Here is a 14,399-nt window from a genome sequence, read left to right as displayed (position 1 = left end):
GTCCTGAAGAACTGGAAGCGTAGTCTGAACATGTGCTTGCTGAAGAGGGACACCATATTCAGCATAGACAATACAAGCTGAAGTGAATAACACTACGCTTTCTGACTTTTGACTTACTCCGTACATTACATCAGTAAAGTACTCGGAATGCGAGAATCCCTTGTCAGTCATATATATATATATATATATATATATATATATATATATATATATATATATACACACACAAGTGTGTGTCTGTCCGTCTGTCTCAACAAGTTCTTGGAAAATGGTGTGCTACAAAGAAAGATTCTGTACACTAAAAACTTTCTATTACGAGTAAGGTTCGGATAAAGTAGTTGTATCAGGATAGGCATCCTTGGTCCGTGTATTTTGTTTACAAACATTAACTAGTTGTCGCGTGTCCCTCAGCCGACAGTAGTGACCAAGGGAGTGACGACGTACATTCAGTTTCTATCGACTGTACCGTCCATTCACTGATGTTTTAGCTAGGAGTGGAGAGCGCTCTTCCCAGCAGGTAGAGTTTTAGCTAGTGGAAGAGGGTAGTGTTTACTTAGTCTGAAGCCCTATCCTATGCAGCTGTACAGCTTATTCTGAGACAGCTACTTTATCCGAACCTTAATTATGAGGAACTATTTCGGGAAAATTATTCGTTTATTTCTCAACCCACTGTGAGACACGGACATCACCATCGAATGGGGGGGGGGGACATTGCAATTCATTTCATTTCGTTGCGTTACCGAAAAATAGGAATGCCAGCTACTGTATGACGTTAACAATAATGTACTCATATGAGTAATACTGTATAGTGTATAGAGATGGAACTTGGCTTTCAAATATTCCTCGCATTACACATATTGTGTTCATTTGTTGTAGTTGTCGTACATTAACTGATACATCATCACTGAAGCTATATATATTTTTTTGGTGTTACAGTTATGAATAGTAAAATAATCTTCTGAAATCTTCGTTTCAGTGATTTGTTTCAAGAGTTACGTGTAGTTAAAAAGTTCTAGTTAATATGTTCTACGATTTTCATGCATTTATTCTTTGGAGACTTGTTTATGTTTGCTTTCGAATGTTTCAATTAGTTAATTAGCAAATAACATAAAAATACCTTTTCCAAAGCCTCCTTAGTACTGTACCATGTTACAAAATATCTGTAGATGCAGTAGCTAATGTTTGTGTCATTACGACAGTTATCTTTAAATAACTTGAAAACGAATAGAGATATCTCGAAACAGATTGCACCATTTTTTTTTCAGAACATTTCACATGATTTTGAGTGCCTACATGACCCCCTTTCCGTTTAAAATTTGAAAGTTGCGACCAAAATGGCGGTTTTTGAGATAGCTAAGGGCTAGAATCGAATGTGTCACTGATAGAGTACTTGGTCTTACAAATACTGGTAACATCTGTAGTAATCTAAAATCAAGCATATGGAAGATATTTATATGGTTCCAAACTTTTGATTCATCCTGTATACTCGAAATGTAACTGAGAATTGTGCTTACTATTCATAGCGATAAATAATAAACACACATCCAACTTAATTTTCAACAATGCATTCTTGTTTATGGGAGCAGTTAAATTTAAGCAGTTTCACAGTATAATACCAAGTCTAATAAACCAGTCACGAAGCTCAATACGTAGTAAATATGCATCCATAGATAGTTGCTAACCACTAGGATCGCTACTATCGCCTCATCACAGACAATACGAAATAGTACCTGCACAGTCTATTGTTTCTAGTATCCTCAACAACTCAAGCTTCGTGACTGTATATACTGTACCGTAATAACATACCAGCATTGCAATATAATTATGCAACTGCACACTATCATTTTACTTTCGCCGCTACCGACAATGCGATAACAAAACAATATTCGGCTTTCACAAGGTGTTCAAGAACAAACTACAGAAAAGATTTACCAACAAGTGTTTTAAAAACAAATTTCACTGTAAAGTTAAAAAAAGAGAAGAGAACAAGAAGGAAAATGCCGCCCTAGGCAACTGCTTAGGTTGCCTAGGCCTAAATCCGGCACTGATCGTGCTAATTTGTTTGTAATAAAATTGTCGTACATTAACTGATACATCATCAATGAATATATCTGCAGTGCTCGGGAAAAGTGACACAAGTCAGTTCCCACAAACCTTTTTTGATAATTTATTGACAACTTACGGAACATCTGCTCGCTTGGAAAAAAAATACATAAGTATTTCTCCCATTACAATAATTCATACAGAAAAAAATCAAATCGACATAAACCAGTGTAAGTTGTCAATAAATTATCAAAAAAGGTTTGTAGAAAACTGACTTGTGTCACTTTTCCCGAGCACTGCAGATATATTTTTGGTGTTACATTTATGAATCGTTACATAATCTCCTGGAATCTTTGTTTCAGTGATTTGTTTCAAGAGTGCCGTCCAGTTTGTTTATGTGTCTATTATCTTCTCGAATTTTCATGTTTTTGTCCTTTATAGCCTCTTTTCTGTTTACTGAAGTGTAATTTCAACCTTCAAGAAACTTACACGAGGTATAAGAACATATCGGTGTTGGAAATGTGCTTAACATACTGAGTCAATCATTGTGCCAGGTGCGCCACCTAAAATAAATTACAGCGGAAGCGTAAGTTCGACAATAGGTGAACGAAAACGACGGCAACGAGATAACGAGACTTTTCGTCGGGAAGACCAAAAGAGGGCAGTCGAAAATCTCAGAAGAATGAACTCAATTTATGAAAGAAATGATATTGGCCTTTTCAGCTGTAATGTGAGAATACGATTTTTTCCTTATTTCATAAAATAGCTATAACGCTGAATGTCATGAATTTTCCGCCGGTTTTTAACGGACACTACTGGTTTTAACTCAATGGCGACATTCTTAAGTAAGTTTTAACACCGACACCATATATTATCCCGAAAACCACACGCAGCTTTAATGTAGGTTGTGCTGATGTCATAATAAGAATGGACGTGAGGCTCAATTGTAATCGAAACTCCCTAGCTGGTGTAGCCGGGTTCATACCCGCGCGGGCGCGCTCGCTGGCCGTCACTAATACATCGCAATCGGCTTGTGCACGGCGGCTAATGGATGGCGATCCCCTGAGGATGTATATTAGTTTTTTATTGGCCGTTATGCTGGCGTAAACACATTCATTAATGGGTATCCCTCCATTCGTTCCTGGTTGCTCTCCTCCTGGTTGATGCGGCATCGACGCCAGGCAGGTATCAGCGAGGCTACTCAACGTCCATTACGCCACAATGCAGTACACTGGAGGCATTAAATGCCGACTGCTGAACGAAACTGTACGAGGCAGTCTAAACTGTGCATTATAGACTAATGGATTATGCTTGCTTGCCTGTACGGTACTGGTCAGGACTATAGAACCACATAGGAAAGGGATTAAAGAAGAAGTAAAGTAGAAGTGAAGTGACATTTTTAGACTACTATAATAATTAAAGAAAGAAAATATTTTAAGAATAAAATTAAATGTTCAAATTTGTAAAAAAAATTATTTCTACAGTGTTTATACAGGGCCACCATTTTATTTTTACTAACATATTTAATATTAACCTGGCTATATCTTTGGATTAAAGGTCTATAACCGGAAACACCGCTTGCTCCCACTTCCAAGACTGGAGGTCGATGATACTGGAGTAAAATACAAATCACTTTACTAGGTATAGGAGGGAAGAAAAATAGTTCATCCATTTATGTAAACTAGGAAATATCACAATTTTGAGTCTGATAATTTTCATTACGTTTTTTTTTAATCAAAATACAGTACTGCATTAACACTTTTTGTTTTTACTCTCGAATTGAGCTATCCATTCGGACGTATTAATTATGCAGTGTATATTGTACTTTTACAGCACATTAGCGTTAAATTGAAAAATAATCATAATATGGATATTTAAACACATTTTTGAAAACGGTGGCCGTTCATTTCGATACAGGCTTCAGTTCTTTTGTGCGTATTATCGCACTATAGACTATTGTACATAATGTCAATTACCATTTTCGTCCTTCGTACGAGTAACTCATGTTGAAATAATTCTATAGGCCTACCTACTCTATAAAAGAGTACCTTACGTACTGTTAATTTAATCTTCTATTCTGCCCGATCCGAAAAGATAAAATTACTCAGAAATGCTATCTACTGTCCGTCCAAGTGGTTTTGTCGCATGGTGATGGAAAGGGCCCTTTTATTTAAGTTATTTTAAACAGTTGTATAATATTACGTAGACGTCCAATTCCTAACAGAAATTTAAAGAGCTAAGACTGCCCAGCTACTAGACTTTACAGAGGGGCGAACAGAAGCAGGTGGGGGAAACCGGGATGCGATGTAGGCAAATGGACGACAGTATCTGTGCGAAAATATGATTCAATATTGAAAGCTCTTTCGTCACTGGAAAACGCGGAACATATTTCTGGAACGTACTATACTCACTAACTCAGTACTGCATACGTGGCCTTGGTTCTGTGTGGTGGACGGTTGGAAGTTTACTAGTAGAGGGGGTGGGAGTGAAGTACATTCAAAAACTCAGGTACAATAAAAATTGAAGTACAAATAAAATGATGTCCCTGTAGAAGTACTTCAAAATCTCTAAAAGACATTGTAATAGGTAGTCTACTGTAGATTCTACAAAAAATACTTTTTTTTTGTGACGGTTGTGATCATTTCATGGCATGAAGTTCTCACAAAATATCTTTAAGACAAGATTTATGTGAAGTTTTGGGATAAATAATATCACCTAATTTTTTCCTGATACATCAGGTAACAACGTATAAGGGCTCACTTATAAATATGATGCTCTCGCTCTATGTATTGAATAATACTTTCTAAATATATGTGACGGTTATGACATTATGTATACGTTTTAATCATATACCATGATATCTGCATATAGGGTAAAGGCTGGTAAAATTGTGATACGAGTAATATTGTGATAGTTCTTTTTGGAAATTTATTACAATTTTACTGAGCGAGAGAAGGATGGTTTTGTGCATAAACTTGTCCAAGAACATTCCCTTAATACGTTAACGCAAAAAACTGACCTTCCTCTAGCTCAGTAAAATTGTAATAAATTCCCAAAAAGAACCATTACAATATTACCCATATCACAAAATTACAAACCTGTACCCTACATCATTTATATTAAGTGATATAATTATTGTAAATGTATGAAAAAAACATTACCGTATTCATGTTTTGTGTGACAACATAAAACTCGAGAACCTATGACGAATATATAATCCCTCCTCCCCAGAATTAAACAAGAAACAGTGGCTTCCTCCAAAACAAAAGAACAAAATAAGATAGCCAACCAAAAAAAAAAATATATAAATTCTAGACATTTATGCGTATGTCGTGAATATGTTAGGAGGAAATCCACGAACTATTAGGGAAAACGCGGAAATTTTACTTGAAGCAAGTATGGAGATATGTTTGGAAATCCCAAAAAAACAAAGTACTGTATATGATTATGTCTCGTGATCTGAATATAATAATAATAATAATAATAATAATAATAATAATAATAATAATAATAATAATAATAATAATTCTTTATTTATACTGGCAGAGTTAAGGCAATAGGGCCTTCTCTTACAATCTACCAGGTCACGAAGTATACAGAACAAGCAGTTAAAATTTAACAAAAAGTTAAAGAGCAGAATAATAATAATAATAATAATAATAATAATAATAATAATAATAATAATAATAATAATAATAATAGCATAATAAAATCGACACTAAACAACATGAAAATAATACCATAATAGAAAAAAAAGAAAGTAAAATACATGGAACATAGTACGAAATGGAAATATAAAAATTAGAAATTTATCGTTTGAAAAGGTGGAAAAATTCAAAAATACCTTGGAGCAACAGTGACAAATATAAATTACACTCGAGAAGAACTTACACGCAGAATAAATATGGGAAATGCCTGTTATTATTCGGTTAAGAAGCTCTTGTCATCCAATCTGCTTTCAAAATAGCTAACAGTTAGAATTTACAAAACAGTTATATTTCCGATTGTTCTGTATGGTTGTGAAACTTGGACTCTCACTTTGAGAGAGGAACAGACGTTAAAGATGTTAGAGAATAAGGTGTTTAGGAAAATATTTGGAGCTAAGAGAGAGGAAGTTACAGGAGAATGGAAAAAGTTACACAACACAGAACTGCATGCATTGTATTCTTCACAGAACATAATTAAGAACATTAAATCCAGACGTTTGATATGTAGCACGTATGGGTGAATCCAGAAATGCATATACAATGTTAGTTGGAAGACCTGAGGGAAAAAGATCTTTGGGAAGACGGAGACGTAGATGAGAGGATTAATATTAAAATGGATTTGAGGCAGTTGGGATATGATGGTAGGGACTGGATTAATCTTGCTCAGAACAGGGACCGATGACGGGCAATGAACCTCCGGGTTCTCTAAAAGCTATTTGTAAGTAAGCAAGTAACTTTATTGAATGACTTTGAATGAAATAAAACGAACTGTTGTCTTGAATACCGATTTTAAATGCATATCTGGATTATCAGGTCCATATCTTCTGGCATGTTTCTAAAATCTTCATAATTTCACTGTAATTTTATATTTTTCTTTACCTATTACTTCCAAGAAATTTATCTATAAAATATAGAAAATGCTCGTGTTAACACATTGCAAAATAATAATGGCAGTTGACACTAGACATATACGTAAACATACATGCCTAACTTGGAGTCAGGCCACAAAGGGAAACACTGAAGGAGGAAGGTTCGATCCGGTACTGCGGATTGAATTCGGCGTAGCTCAGTGGTCAGAGCGCTTGGTACGTAGAACCAAAGACCCGGGTTCGATCCCCGGCGCCGGAGCGAATTTTTCTCCTCAAATATTAATTATTACATTGCAAAATGCTAAATCGTAACATAAAAAGTGCTATAAAATGCTACATGTGTAATTTTAAGTTGCTGAACTCCTATCATCTGCTGTGATAATAATAGAATTTACCATTTACCACTGAATCAGATTTACCACTGCATTTCGTATTCGACCACCAAGAGAGAGAGCGAACGAGCTTAGTGTTCCGACACTGTGCATGGGTTTGGTTTCGAATCCCGGTTGGTTGTGTTTTTTGGAGGTTTCCCCCATCTGTAAGGCGAAAATGGGAAATCCAATTGTAAATCCTCGGAGTCATCTTGCCAGCACTCTCCATCAACATTTCACTCACGATGGATAAACGCGCAGATGGTACAGCCTTGTTAAATGATCGGTTAGAATTATTCATACATTTCGAACTTTCAAGAAAGAGTCATAGTGGAATTGGATTGGAAGCTTTGTATATCAACTCCGCAGATCTGGATATAACACCGAACACAGAGATGTCTCTGCTAGCTCTGGGGAATCCCGTGGTTTGATGCTCCATTAAATCGATGTGCACTACAGAGGCAAAGAGAGAGGAACTGGTAATCGAGGATTGCTCTGTTGCCAGTAATGGGACTGATACCAAAACTAGATGTGTCACATCTCAAAATGAGAAGAGAGGAGACAAGAGAGACTAAGAGAGTTTGTACTGCTGGCTCTCACACTACTCCCCAGACAATATTCCGTACATACACTAAATATCTTCGTCTCTCATGGTTCCAAACGTGAAGACTGAGGCATCTGTGCTATCTAAGGGATTCCTATATTTACGTGTGGTTCATGTCAAATGAAATATACCGTCTTTTGCTTGACGATCAGGTACATTATCTTTACGTAATGCGATTGTAAAAAAAATTGTAAAGAGGCTATGTGCCTTCTCCCGTGGCCGTATACTTAGCCTCTCCGCCTTCCACAGTGGTGACCCGGGTTCTATCCTAGTCTGGGCCATAAAAATTTGTGGTGGATGAAGTGGGTGGGAGGGGTTTTTCTCAGGGTCCTCCAGTTTCCCCCGCCATTTTTATTATCATCAGCCCACTAATAATCCACAATCGCCCATACTTTGCGAGGTCTCAAGCCAGGCCTTCAGAAGAAATAACAAAACGGCCGAAAGTTGTACGCATTATGTTCAATAAAGACTATTCTAAAAATCGTTTCATTAATCTGCCTTAAGAAATGTAACTGGACAAATATAATTGAAGCTTTTTCTAAAATAATAATTTTTATTTTCACAAAATAGCTAGAACTGTGAACACATGATTTACAATTATAGTGATAACATTTAAAAGATCATCGTTAACTTTAAACTAACTTTGTTAATTTTCGATTGGTTGATGCTCACTGTAAAGCTGGAAATTCCTTCAAGTAATAACATGAAACTTGTGCTGTAATTGGACCGGTATGGACCGGTATGCTGTACCGTCTAAAATAAAAACTCGCTGTTACCGTACTGGAAAATATATACAGACTAGATTTGAAAATATATTATTTATGTTTAAATAATCCTTAATAGGCTTTTAAATGCAGGATGTTCGCTTCTTGAAAAACATTTTGATTTTGATATCTGGCATAAAAATTGAGGCTGGCATTTCATATCCTTTGCTTGAACGCTTGTCCATTCATTGTTTTTATCGAAAACCATGGTCCGGCACTTCAGGAGTAGTTATGATTTGTTAGTTTCAAGCTTGCATACCGCCGTCTTATTTATACCGGTACAAGTAATTAACACTAACTTAATGGTATTGCGCCTCAAGAAATCCGCTACACTGATTCGCTAATTTCAAAACATGCATAGATGCCTTCGCATAACACTCAGGAATTCTGTTGCACTGGTTCGCTAATTTGAAAATTCGCTCAGACGTAATGCTAGCAGTTTGCTAGAGGAGGGAAATATTGTTACTTTTCGTGCGTTCATGAATCTTGAGTCCAGTTACATGTTATAGATTCTATTTCAATTCCAACAAAAGAACGTGAATGATCATTACTGTAATGAACGATATCTGCACTAAGAAAAGGAATGCTCTTCCAGTAAAAGAGTTCTTAGGCTTTCGTTCCTAAAAAGTGTTGGGCCACCTATGCCAGCGTTTAAATTCTTGCCTTATATGCAATTGTGGCTGCGATCTGGAAGGAGGTCTGCAGAGGCGACTACATGACGAAGAAGTAACTTTGGAAAAGAAGTGCAGAACAGTCCATATAGAGTCTAGTCTGATCAAGGAGATTTCAACAGTACCCACTAAAATTTGTTTCCAACTACAGCACTGCATGCAACACAAAAAGATGCTAGAGTAAAGGGGTTCAGTAACATTAGTTCCTAAAATGCAAATATGGCGGTCTCTTCAGTGTTGCCAACTGTTATCAAATACCACAAAGCAGATAAAATCACAGTGCTATGTACGGAAGGAACAATAACAATAATAATAATAATAATAATAATAATAATAATAATAATAATAATAATAATAATAATGATAGTATTATTATTATTACTATTATTATTATTATTATTATTATTATTATTATTATTAATGTACATATAGAAGATCTAATATTATAAAGTATTTTGTCTGAAAACATAAAATTCATTGCCTTATCTAAACAGTTTACGATTCATGAGACCTAAGCTAAAATGTATTTTATTTTGTTTGAAAACTTGAAATAATTAGTACGAACTCCGAAAATCGAATATAACTTTAAAATATATACTGTTGTTGTTTTTAGTCAACTGTGCAAAGACAGGATAATGCAGTAAGGTGACCAGTTCCTTTCCCCCTCCAGTGCATACATCGCCGATTAGTTACACGTACACTAATCAGACTTCAGACGCGTACAGTATGTAGTGTTTATTTATTAATACTGTATTATTAGTATTAAGAACTGTTAATTACGTTCAAATTTCAAATAACACTCACTTATGATCCAATAACACTCACTTATGATCCGTCCCAGGAATCTGTGGAGTAGAAAGACGAAAGAAGACCATTGCGCAAGTGGTATGTGGGAGGGGTAGGGCCAATGACTGCTCTGGGGGGAGGCATTGCTTGAACGAAGCGAGCAATCGCTTGCAGGAGGGGATAATTTCTATCTGAACTCTAATCTACCTTCTAACACGAGCATCTTACCCCTTAGCGGACTCGAGCTGATGCTGCCCGCAATACACTCCGGCACAAATAGACTCCGCCCCCATATGCGCGAAGTTACGCCACAGATGCCTGGGACAGACCATAGTAACTTTAGTTTCAGCTTTCTCAACTGCCAGTTGTAGTATTTGCTAGTACCGAAATTCGACACAAAGCCGGCAAAAGAAAATTCCATCTGACAACTTGAAAAATCACTCTAATACTCGTACATTGGCGTATTATGTAGTAATACGGGGAAAATGGTTAGGTTTCACCCTCAGAGTATGAAGTATGAAGATCCAGACAATATACTAGATGTTACAGTATAATCTACGAAAGAAATAAACACTTGATGGTCCTTAATTAGGATAAGCAGGGAAAAGCAGAACATAAAAATGGGCAGAATAATCCGATAGATGGTAGACCGTGTTAGCATTAACTGTCGCAAGACAGCTCTAATGTGTGATTTTTACTCTTTTGAAGTGACTGATTTCTCTATCTATAAAACTGATGTTTCACATTTCTTAAAAGTTATGGATTTTGTATACACGCAGTGAGGATTCACTCGCCTGGGAACCGAGCCCGGTGCCTTTGGAAATTACATTACTGTTTACACGTGCGTGCGTAGGGCCACCTCGTTCTTTTGTCTCCTGGTCTCCATAGCAACCTCCGTTTTTCCCACAGGTAAAATGTCATCAACTCCCGACAGATGTCACTAATTCCACGACGTTGTTGAAAACAAAAGTTAATTTAGACTCAATCACTACAGCGACCACCTTGCGTTGTTCGCACGGTTTGTACACCCGATTAGGTCTCTCACTGTTCTCCAATCAGCAATCCATGATGTGTTTTCTGAACAACTCTAGTTATAAATAATAGGAACTGCACGTTCTTTCTCACGTACAATACATAAAAACCACTGAAACAAAACAAATACTGCGTTATGAAGGCTAGAGTAGAATATTGGTGAAACTGAAACGATCATTCTCAATTTCTCATGTGAAAACGCACAGTCCTATTGAAAATGAAGTAATACACTACTAAAGTTTCTACTTTTCATGTCGCCAAATGAAAAAGTAATTCTTGTGACAGTTAATGCTAACACCCGATACCATATTTATAATAATACAGATAACGGTCTCGTAAGTAATTATGGTTCTGGAGCACAATTTTAGTTGGAGCGTATTGTGACAAGAAATTAATCTAAGCTTCTATCAGATTCGGTCTTCTGTGGTCTTCAGCCGGGCAGATACGTGTTGAGCACAATGATAAAAATCACTATTTGTCCTTCTAGTTGAGCACAAACAACAGTAGAAACGATTCTACGAGAAGAGCATAGAGCAGTCATGTCAATTTGTGTCCATAGACGCAAGCGCGCGCTTTAGAGCTCAGGAGAGCCTGAGCGCTTTACAGAAAGGAAAGAGACAGACGAAAGAGGTAGTATATGCCGCTTGGTCGAGCTATATACAGGGATGGCCAGCACTGATTCAATAGATAAAGGGAAGAGAACTTATTAAAACTCTATCCATGTTAATTTTTAGATTTGTCTGAGGAGTATAAGTGCATTATAAGAATGTAAGGTTTAATTTTAATGCTCATTTTTTCACAAATTTGTTATTTTATTTCAGATATAGGCCTATTTACAGGTACTGAAACAATGTTTTCGCAAATCTAATATACCGTAAATATGTATTATTTGAAAATATTTGCATGTGAAATGTTTGTAAGGAAATGAATTAACAAAGCAACTACCGTTACATCATAAACAAAAGATATGTGCCCATGTGTTGTAAAAGTGTCAGCTCTATAGCTTTAGCAGGTTTAGATGATAGGACGTTGCGCACCAATATCACCTTAAAAACATAATGCGATAAGTGTTTTGTTATGGAATATTAGTTAAGTACAATTAAAACATATACAGTACCTAGGTAACTTTGCTTTGTACTATAATACTGTTTTGATTAGTTCATTGATTACTTTTCTAAGGCTTTACCATCAATATCAATTCCAACTTATCATGTCATACTCAATCTCTATTTTTTGGGATATTAGTTTCTTTATGAATGATGTGTTTCATCCACTAGTACAATATAGTTGTACTGCTATGGAATGTATGTAAATATTCCTTCTTAACTCTTTATTATGTTATTAATGTTTAAAACACAACTGTTAGTACTTTTGTTTTACAGACAATATAGATAATACCAGACAGAAAGAAGCCATATAAAGATAACGACATAAAATTTAACATTCCGTTTTAAGTCTGTGTACCACTGTTTTCTTAATCCAACAGGCTGCTTATTTCTCCTTCCATACCTAGCGTTTGATGCCCGCCCACGACGTCAAGGTCAGAAAATGCGCTTGCTTTGACATCACTGGCATAAAGTGTCTACATTCTCCCATTCCACAGGCCTAGAGTTAATCCAAAAAGGTTATAGTCGTTGACTTTGAACGAAGAATTCATAATCTGAGGCAGATGTATGGCCATTGGCACCTATTAATGGGTGTAGATTTTTTCTTTGTCAAGTTTGGTTTCGACAACTTAAAGAACTAGGACAATCGAAATTCTATAAGGACAAACAATCCGAGTGTGGTATTTGGCTGCGTTCAATTTTTGGACTTACCTATCTTGATCCAACGGAAGTTGACGCTTCGTTTGTAGATGATTTCATGTCTTGCCGGTCTACCGAAGTCAGTAGATTCAGCGATTATTTAGTAGACACGTACATAAGTGATTCTGCACTATTCCGTCCGCAAATGTGGACATCCGAGTCAACATAATCTCGAAGGATTACAAATGCTTCCGGGGCATTTCATTGTATTCAATAAGAATTTTACTAGGTCACATCCAAACATATACTGTATGCATTTTTTGATGTTCTAAAAGGAGTGCAAACAGAGACTTATATTAACATGAGAAGCTGCAAACGCCAAAAAGAAAATCGCTCAACGAAACGTAAAAAAAACTAGATTGTTGACAGATGCATCATTAAAACATGACAGAAGTAATTTCGCGATTAGGCCTATATTATGTAATACGAACAGCCTTTCACTGCAAATGTGTCTAATTAAAACACTTACATGATTTTAACCAACACTTTCAAGCATACCAACAAAATCAATGTTGTCAGTCCCAAGTCTGTAGAAAATGGAAAGGGAAATATGTCAAATTGTTTGTGCTCTACTCTAATATGAAATAAGAGTTGTTCAGGTATATTGTGCTCAATTCGTATATGTCCTTCAGCCACTTTACAGCGAGGTTTGTTATCCCGCGGCGGTACCAGTTTCTGGTTTTAATGGAACAATTCAGTGACATCCATGTCAACGGCTTCCAAGTTTTGGAAATTTCTTCCACACAGGAAGTGCGTCATGAATCAAAATAGATGGTAATCTGAAGGTACAAGATCAGAACTATATGTCGGGTGTGGTAGCAGTTTGATTCCCCATAATTTCTGGATTTATTCCATGGTTGTATGGGGTCTCCCATTGTTCTGTTGCAAAAGAATTCTATTTATATTAACTAATGCAGGGTAAACCTCTCTCTCAAAACTTTATGAGCTCGTCCTAACTGTTGAGAATAATGATCTTTATCGACTGTACGTCCATTTGGAAAAAACACCCAGTGAATCACACCTTAAAATTTTCAACAGGCACATTGTGGTTGAACCGATTTTCTTTTACGACTTTGGCAGGGTGACGGTGATCGAGCGACTGTTTTGGGGTGTAAGAGTTGCGATAATATACCCATTTTTCATCCCATGTGGCAAATCTCCTGATAAATCTATCATTCTTGGGATCAGCGATAAGCTGACGACAGATATCCATCTGCGTTAAGCCTCTTCAGGTGCCAATGTGGAAGAGATATGCAACTACTATATGATTTTCTAAACGTCTTAATGTGGGGATCTATTGCATTTTTTTAAGCACCAAATTCTTCCGACAACCACGAGTACTTTTCTTTTCCTTCCAAAACTCTGACTGCATTCTCAATATTCATTAGATCTTCCAGGACGGTGTAGATATTCAATGTCTCCTTCTCCAGTATTGCAACATTGGAACTATCGATGTGCTACACGCTCACTAACGACACCTTTACCCTTGACTTACATTCCATCCACTTCATATTGTTTCTATTAACTGACGAATATCACATGTTCACGAGACGCAATACTAACTATAACATACTGTAAATTGTATTGCACAACTAAAGGAAACCATTAAAATTTTACAAAACAACAAACTTAAAAAAACCGACATTACATATGAGCCAACCTAATAAGAGAATCGAAACAACCTGACCATTCCTGGTTTTTATGTTGGTAAGCATAAACAAATATTAGCGAAGAAGTAGTTGTTACC

This window comes from Periplaneta americana, chromosome 15 (genome assembly GCF_040183065.1).
Source record: "Periplaneta americana isolate PAMFEO1 chromosome 15, P.americana_PAMFEO1_priV1, whole genome shotgun sequence".
NCBI classification, from domain to species: domain Eukaryota; kingdom Metazoa; phylum Arthropoda; class Insecta; order Blattodea; family Blattidae; genus Periplaneta; species Periplaneta americana.
The sequence above is the reverse complement of the archived record's forward strand: the minus strand, read 5'-3'. Positions refer to the sequence as shown.